Consider the following 9,519-nt stretch of genomic DNA (forward strand, 5'->3'; position numbering starts at 1 on the left):
CTATTCTCACATCAAAAAATTATTACAGATTTAGCAATTTCAAAAAATTATATATTTTCTGACGTGACCACATTTACCACGTCAGAATTTTTCTGACGTTGGAATGTGCCACGTCAGAAAAATTCTGACGTGGGAATGTGCCACGTCAGAAAATTATATATATATATATATATATATATATATATATATGTAATTTTATATTTATTTCTGACGTGCCAGGTGTTGCACGTCAGAAATTTCTGACGTGCGACACCTGGCACGTCAGGAAATTACCTCGGTTGGCCCCCTTTAGGCGGGATTTTGAACTTCTTTCCCTCTTTTTATTTCCCCTCTCAACTTTTTCCCACTTATTATTTTTTACCTCTTCATTTTTTTTCCCAGCACATTCTCTCTCTTGTCTCAATCTCCCTGCTTCTCTGCCGTCTGCACGGCACCTCTAGAGGATGAAGAAAAACAAAAGGTGAAGGGGAAAAATTGAGAAGCATGCAGTAGATCGAAGAAAGCAGAAGAAGAAGAAAAAGAAAAGGAGAAGAGAAGAAGAAGAAAAAAAAAAGAAAAAAAAGGAGAAGAGAAGAAGAAGAAGAAGAAGAGGAGAAGATCGATAAGAAGATTTTCTGGGTTTTTCAGATTGATTTCTTGATTTCTTGATGGTTGGTTTTAATTTTTTGAAGATGTTTTCGGTTTGAGTTTTTGAAAATATTTTCAAAAACTCAAACCATGGTGCAGATCTGCACCATGGAGATCGAAAAGAAGAGGGAGAGAGTGAGAAAATTAAATGGAGAAATGGGAGCTAGAGCTGGAGAAAAGAAGAGAGAGAGAGAGAATTGAGAAAAGAAGAAAGGGAGTGCCGGCCATGGTGCAGAGAAATGTGTTTCTCTGCACGGCAGCTCCCTCACGCGTGAGGGAGCTGCTGTGCAGAGGAATGCCCAAAAAAATGGAAAATTAAAATTTAATTAATTAAAAAAAAATTTCAGAAAAAATTTAAGAAAAGAAAAATTAATATTTTATTTAATTTTTCAATTTTCTGACGTGGTAGAAATACCACGTCAGAAAATTTTCTGACATGGCAAAACTGCCACGTCAGAAAATATTTCTGACGTGTGACAAAGTAAAACGTCAGAATTTTCTGACGTTTTACCCACTCACACGTCAGGAAATTTTTTTTCCTGACATCTATGTTTCTGACAATCGACATGCGTCAGAAACGACCCGTCAGAAAAATTTCCTGACGCGTCAGACACTAAAAAATGTCATAAATCTCCTGTCATAAAAAAATTATTTTTTTGTAGTGTTAGCAGTGTTGAGATAGTTATCAACCCTGGTAGCGAGTTGATTCAAAGCCCGTTAAGAAAGCAAAAGGATCAACAGTGGCAGACCGCAAAGTGGGGGGGGTGTGGCGGTCGTGCCACCTCCGATGCCTAAGTAAGAATTTGAGCAAGATAAATAATAAGAAATAATAATATTTGAGAATTATTAGAGTAAGAATGAGTACGTATCTGTATCGTAAGTGGCTCCTCTTTTTATAGAGGTTATCATTCAATGGAAGAATCCTGGTGGGATTTTTACTTGTCTTCCCTTGATGCATGGGAGCAATTTCAACCAAAGACCATCTCTTAAGATAATCTGGGAGATTGCATGAATTATCATCGTCTACCTAGACTCCTTTTAGGATGGATTCGGTTGATTGCTTTCCGATTTGGGTTGTTACTCCCAAATCAAGTTGTTTGGAGAATTATCATGTTCCTTGATCATAGGGTTTACATGATTTGGCATGCAACCATTTTGATAGGGAGTGTAACTATATGCTTGAGTGCAGACCTAATACGATCCAGCGATCGTGTCAGGGTTTCCTGGGTCTTGGGCCTAGCGCCTTGGTATCATGGCGAGCCATGGGCCTTTTATTCTGAGTGGGCCATTAGGTTTGGATTTTGGGAAAGATATTGTATCAACAGTACCCCGCCATTCCCTTAGGTCACTAGGTGGCCTAATGGGAATAAATGGAGTCTAAACATTTAGGCCCGTGATAGCAGAATAAGGCCTTGGCCCTCGTGTTTTTGAACTTCTTTTCCCTTTTTTGGAATTCCAGCCCATCTTTCCTTCTCTTTCTTTTTGGCGCTCCCTTCTCTGCATTTATTAGTGCCACATTTTGAAGTGTGGCATGTCTTTTGAAAGAGGTGACCGTGGCCGTAATAATAAGATACGGCGCACGCCCTCTGTTGCTTGTGGTTGACTCGTGTAAACCTAGGGTTTGTTTGTATTTGGGTGGCCACGAGGAGATGGTACATTTTCTCTGCCATCGTTCCTTCCAAGACGCTTGGATCAATTATTCCAAGGGTTGTTTTAAACTGTTGGTGACACGTGGTAGTTTTAGCACGTACGCTGGTATGACCATTCCATCCAACGATGTCCCATTTGAGATGCTTTTAAGTTTGCCGTTAGACGCTTAGACTCCTAGTGGACACTTGGCAAAATGGGTTGAAATATTGATTGCGAGGACGCCTTAAAAGCTAGGGTTTCCCTTCTTTTTCCTCTATTGCCTTTGAGTATTCTTTTCTAATTTCGCTTGATCATTGTTTTTAATAATGCAATGCAGCAGAGCTGCTCTTCGATCTCGAATAAGATCTTTAGACTTCGAGGTTTGCAAGGGGATATATAAATTCCCTGAAAGAGTTCGAATCCGAGTCCCCGAAGCCGGTGAAGGTATTGTTGGTCTTGAAAATGGGGAGGAGATTTGCTTGTCGCTCCAGATACTTGAGGCCGGTTTCAAACTATCGGTTCCTAGGGTCGTTAGGGAAATTTTACATATTATAAACTTGGCTCCTTTCCAAGTTGCACCAAACTGCGGGCGAGCACTAATGGGGATGGCCATCCTTTGGCCAGAGTGACAGAAGGACTAGGGATGCCCACAGATCACGGAGAGGGAGTTCCATTACTTGTACATTGCTTTCTAGGCCAATGCTGGAGCGGATGATATATGGAAATTTCATGCCCGGATGGCTGGAGTGGTGTTCGAAATTCCTTACCGGATTTCAAAAGTCAAGAATTGGAAGGAGAAGTTTTTCTTCGCTTCGCGGGGTTTTGAGGGTGAAGCCCACGATTTTCCATTGAGGTCTTAATGGGGGAGGATACCCCCAGGGCTCTAGACTTGCCCGCTCTTCCGAACCCTATGCTTATCCGTCTTCAGGAAGCCATTAATTGGGCTAAAGATCGCAATACCCAACGCAACCTATGGACTCATGGGGATTGGTTGATTCGAGACGAGCATATGGAGGAATCTCTCGGATACAAAAATTTGGCGGATTTTTCCGAAGGTCAGAGGAGAGATTGAGAGCGTAGGGCCGCTAGGTTTCCAGAACGTTTCTTCCCCAGGACCATTCTTGGCCGCCTTGAAAATGGCAGGATTCTTAGACGTCGTCTTGACTTTTTCGGGGAGAAAACTCACTTCATGATTGTGATTCTAGAAGTGGATGCTAATCCGGTTGAAGATGAGGGTCCTCCGGAGGGAGACGTGGAGCCTATGGTCCACGCTATGGATGGGGTGGAGCCCGTTGGTGAAGAGGCTAACCCTATAGTCCACGCTATAGAGGAGGCAAGAATTCATGCTATTAAGGAGGAGAGAAGGGCTGAGTTGTTTGGGAGTCCTACTTCTATTGGGTCCGTGGCGCTGGGGGGTCAGCAAGGTGTAGCTGCATATCTTATTTTCCCTGGGGAACATTCAGTTGCGAGACCCCTCAAGCGAAGGCATCTGTGTAGAGGTTTTGGGGGTCCTCTAAATGCTGTACATGTCATAACGTCCAGCTCTGCTAGCAATAGTGCCCTGGCAGACAGTTTTATCAATGCTCCTGTTGGCAGACAAAGGGGTTCACCTTATGCTGATTCAGAGAGTTCTCCTTTCAGCAGACTAGTGGGTTCGTCTTTTGCTGAGGGATCAGAGAGATCATCTGGTGGCGGACCAAAGGTTCTGCCTTCTACTGCAAGAGGTCCGTCTGTCCTATTTCCTCCTGGTCTGCCTTCAACGGATGCCGTAGTTGGTGAGGTTGTTTGGATGATGCCTTTGGCTATATTGCGACCTAGTCAGCCCGTGGTGCGTTTAATTTTTTCGACATCTTCTTCTTCGACAACTAGCCACGCTGGTTTGATTGGCACGGGTGAAGAGGTTCGTTCTCCAACCTACATAAACATTTTGTCTTCTGAGGACAGAGAGTCTTTGGATGAACGGGGTAGCTTTGGTGATCACGAGTGTGCTGGTGGACTTGCTGAGGTGGTTACTAAGGAAGCGCATCCCCTTCTGGCTCTAGGAGTGGCCCCTGAAGATGATCAACCCACTGAGGCTGCAATGGAAGATATGTAGTCCCCTTCGCCCTTGCGTGTAGCCCCTGAGGATGATCAATCTGCTGGGGCTATAATGGAGGAGATGCAGCCCCAGTTAACTATATGTGCTACCCTTTAGGGCGATCCAATGGTTGTGGAAGATACCATCATTTGTATAGAGTCCGTTCATATGGAAGTTTTGGAATCTTTTGAAGATGGCAACACGGCCATGTCGGATCTAAGAGTCTCCCTAGGAGATATGGAGGAGATGAAGGTTCTCCTTGGGAGGCTTATAGAAGTTATTTCCCTAGTCTAGCCTAAGAGTCTTCCAGAAGTTGTTGCTCCCCAAGTGCTTGAGAGTTTGCTTTCTCTTGGGGTGAACTTTGACGTTGAAGGTCTGCTTGGAGCTTTAGTTCGTTTGCTGGGGCTAGCCTCAACCTTTGTTTCGGTGGACCCCATGGCCCGTCGAGTTTGCTCTTCTTTGGCGCAGGCTACTTTAGATGTTGTGGCCATGTGTTATGGGATGGCTCCAGGGCACAGGGCCTCTGACGTGTCTAGTCCTTCTCTGCAACCAGCCGTGTCGGAGCTGGAGTTGAGGTTGGAGGCTGCTTTGATGGAGAATGCCCAACTCCGTGAATAGAACAGTGAGCTGTTGTTGGAGATGGAGAGTCAGTAGTCCATGGAAGTCATTTGTATCGATTGTATCCGCCTTCAAGGTGCTTGCAATGAAGCTGAGGCTAGATCTATGGCTAGCCGCACTCAGGCGATTACTGTTGAGAATTCGATGGTTTTCTATCGAGAAAGGGTTCGGGTGGCTGAGGAGTTAGCTAGGAATGCCCAATCTGCGAGATATGTGACCAATGTGGCCTTGCGGGAAGCTGAAGTAGAACTTCGGCGAGTTCGTGCAGCACAAAGGCGTACAGAAACTAAGGCTCGTAAAGAGGCCAATCGAGCCAGGCAAAAGGACTTGGTGGTTCGAAGGGTGAGAGAAGATGCCGTAGAAGAGAGAGACGAGTTTTTTGCTCGCTTGCGTTTCTAGCATGGCCAAATCCTTGCTCTTAAAGAGGAGTTATGGCGTGTTTCGAAGGCTAATCGTAGTAGTTGGAGGGGCATCTTTATGAGTGGATTCAGGGCGTGCCAAAGTTTCTGGTGTGGAGAGTTTGGGCTAAGGAACCCTAAAACATTAAGTTGGCGGGACGTCCCCATTGAGGTTCGAAAAACCTTTGTTCGCAACCAGGGATCGGGTTCTCAGGATCACTTGTCCTTCTGCTTTCCTCCCTCGCCCATCGGCAAAAGGTGAAAAGCCCCCTGCTAAGGAGAATCCGGCTTTTGTAGATCTTGATAGTGAGGAAGATCTGTAATGCCTTTGTTACATGCTTTTGTTTTGGATCCATCTCTGGGTCACCGTTTATTTTCTTAATTTGCTTATGTACCTGCACTTTCTTGGAATGAAACAAGTTTATTAGTTTCTAAAATTTCTTGTGCTCATTGTGTGTTTGAGTTTCTCTCCTTGTGTGTGGAGAAGGTCTGGGAAGAGGACCTCCCTTGTGAGATTCTTTACGTAGTAAAACTGGGAGATTAGGAGAAATATGTAGGCTACCCGACACCGTTTTAACTAGCTGCATAGAGGAATACCATTTTTAAACATGTACGGATTATACCTCTACCAACCCGAGCGGGATGTTCACCTTTTAATTTTCCGTTATTCGACTCAAGGCGTTTAATTTGATGGCTACCTGACACCGTTTTAACTAGCTGCATAAAGAAGTACCTTTTTTTTTTTTTTTTTTTTTGGGGGGAAAATACAGTTTACCCCTCCTGAAGTTTTAGATGTTTTTCAATTTTAACCTCAAAGTTCAAAAATTGCCAATCTACCCCCTGAAGTTTCAAAAATTGGCAATTTAAACCTTCCGTTAAAAATTTCCGTTAAATTTGACAAATTTTTTTTTAAAAAAGCCTGAGGGTAACAATGTAATTTCATAGATTTCCGTCCATTTAGACGGAAAAATTAAACGGAGGGTTTAAATTGTCAATTTTTGAAACTTCAGGGGGGTAGATTGCCAATTTTTGAACTTTAGGGTTAAAATTAAAAAACCCCTAAAACTTCAGGGGAGTAAACTGCATTTTCCCTTTTAATATGTATGGAGTATACCTTTACCAACCTGAGCGGGATAATGGCCCATCACTGCTCCATAGTTTCACAGTGAAGTTTCCCTTTTGATGTATCTGTACATCTTCTTTTTCTTGAAGATGGAGAGAGATGTGGCACCGTTGAGTGATCCACCTGCAGTTATTCTTGGGGGAAGCATCCCCGGGTTACCGGGGACTCTCCGATGCTTAAGTGAGTATTGGTGGTGTATAAAATTTATAATGGGTAAGTAAAGAAATGAGATTAAGCGAAGTTAATCACCTTTGGTTCGTTCTTGTTTCCTGCTTTTGACGCTCCTGATATGATTTCCTTTGCTTCTTTTGCTTGTTCATGTTAGCTAAAAGAGGATATAGTAAAATAGATAGTATACAACTCATACCTGAAGGACATAGGCCAACGCCTCCTTTTGCTGAATTTATTGATAGTAATGTCGGAGGTGTTTAGCATTACAGGGGTGGATCAGCTGTTTTTCGTCCAGTGTTTCGAGGTGGTATGTTCCAAATTGCCGGTTGACCTTTACCTTATACTGCCCTTCCCAGGACGGACCGAGTTTGCTGTCAGATGGATCTTTCATTGGGGGCACTACTTTCCGCAGGACCAGATCTCCATTGTTGAAACTGCGATGCCTTACCTTTTGATTGTAATATTTTGCTGTGGTCTGATGGTAGGCTGTTATATGCATGGCGGCCTAAGTTCTTCTTTCATCAAGTAAGTCCAAGCTTTCTCGCAAAGCCGTATCGTTTTCTTCTTCGTTAAAATTGGCTTGCCTATGACTGGGCATACGGATTTCGACCGGGATCATAGCTTCACTCCCAAATGCTAAAGCAAATAGGGCCAACTGTTGAGACAGTTATCAACCCATGTAGCAACTTGATTCAAAGCCTGCTAAGAAAGCGAAAGGATCAGCAATGATAGACCACAAAGTGGAGGGGGGGGGGGGGGGGGAGGGTGTGTGGCGATCGTGTCACCTCCGATGCCTAAGTGAGAATTTGAGTAACATAGATAATAAGAAATAATAATATTTGAGAATGATTAGAGTAAGAATAAGTATGTATCTGTATCGTAAGGGGCTCCTTTTTTTATAGAGGTTATCATTGAGTGGAAGAATCCTGGTGGGATTTTTACTCGTCATCCCTTGATGCATGGGAGCAGTTTCAACCGAAGATCATCTCTTAAGATAATCTGGTAGATTGTATGAATTATCATAGTGTACTTAGACTCCTTTTAGGATGAATTCGGTTGGTTGCTTTTCGATTTGGGTTGTTACTCCCAGATCGAGTTGCTTGGAGAATGATCATGCTCCTTGATCATAGGGGCATGCAACCATTTTGATAGGGAGTGTAACTGTATGCTTGAGTGCGGACCTGAAACGATCCAGCAATCGTGTCAGGGTTTCTTAAGTGTTGGGCCTAGCGCCTTCGTATTATGGCGAGCTGTGGGCTTTTTATTCTGAGTGGGTCTTTAGGTTTGGGTTTTGGGAGATATTGTAACATCCCCAACCCGTTAAGGCTAAGTTTGCCACTTTTCTTCTTTTACAACAAAAGTTCTTGCAAAGATCTATAAGGTCTATCAGAGTACTTGATTTTAAAGGATACGATAAATGTATAAAACATTATTCGAGAGATTTTATTACAAGCGAAATTAGAAAACATTAAACTTTAGTTGCAGAATATCATATTATTACAATAATTGATATGAAAAGACTTTGAAAGTTAATAATTATTCCCGCCCCCATTCCGGCCTTCTATTCCAGCGTTCTTTCTACATGAAAACAAGAAATAAAACTGAATGAGCCCAAAGGGGGCCCAGCAAGTAAAATCCACAACTATAAATAGTTTTGCTCATTGTTCTCAGTTCTGAAAATTGTTTTCACAAATAAATATACATCCAGCCATAATAATACATGTATGTATGGTTGCATCTTCCGTAGCATATACGTACTATTACATCTATTATTAGATCATCGTCATAAATCATCTTTATAAATCATCATCATAATGCATCGCTATAAATCATCATTGTAAATCATCATAGTATATCATCGTTGTAAATCATCATAGTATATCATCATTGAAAATCATCATAGTATATCATCGTTGAAGTTATATTATCATTTTCTCATATTAGGGCTCATGTACACTATTACCCCTGTGTACGAGGATTGCGGGTCCTTGTGACCATGGCACTGAACTGTGGCCTCAGCCATGCCCAACCGTCAATTAACTCTTTTCTTGGTGCACTCAACGGTCATGTTGATGGAATACCACCTTCTGGCATAGCCTCCTTCAGTGGTTTCGCCTCCATCCGAGTATCGGTACCGAACTCCTCTCATCTTTACCTATCTTGGGGCCAAAAATACTCTCCTCCATACATGTGCCCTCATTTCATAAACATTTAACTCATTTCTTGTACTTTTCTTTGTACTTCTTTTGATGCATCTTAGGGCAACATGTAGGAGGGTTTATCATTATTCTTCTTTCTTATAATCATCATCATTTCTTAACTTTCTTTTCTAAAAAATGGAAACTTTTCCAAATATTAACTTGTTGTACTTAGAAAGAATTTAAAGGAATAGAAACATTCTAAATAATTCTTTTAGAAATCCTTCATGCATGCAACATATCTCCATGACAAGTAAATAAAATAATCATTTACAGTTTGACTCAAGAATAAATAAATAGCATGACATGAAGTAATTTTAGAAGGGGTAGTGAATTTACTTACATCTAGACTGAAGCTAAAAAGTGGTCTGAATGATCTAGTTGCTCCAATCTAACTAACACCACTAGTATATCTTTCAAACTAATTTCTCAAGTCCGTTCTCTCTCGTGTTCTTTCTTTCTTGCAACGCTTTGTCTCGCCATTTCTCTCTCTGTTTCGTGTAAACACTTTAAGAAAGAAGAAAGACCGAGTAGAAAACAGAAGAAGGAAGAATATGTGGAAGAGAGGATATGAGTGGTGAAAATTATGAAGGGGAAGAGCTCTATTTATAGGAAAAACAAAAACAAATACTATTCCGCCTTTCATTTACAATTCTACCCTTTATTTACTATTTCACC

This window comes from Corylus avellana, chromosome 3 (assembly GCF_965113065.1).
Source record: "Corylus avellana chromosome 3, dhCorAvel1.hap1.2, whole genome shotgun sequence".
Lineage (NCBI taxonomy): Eukaryota > Viridiplantae > Streptophyta > Magnoliopsida > Fagales > Betulaceae > Corylus > Corylus avellana.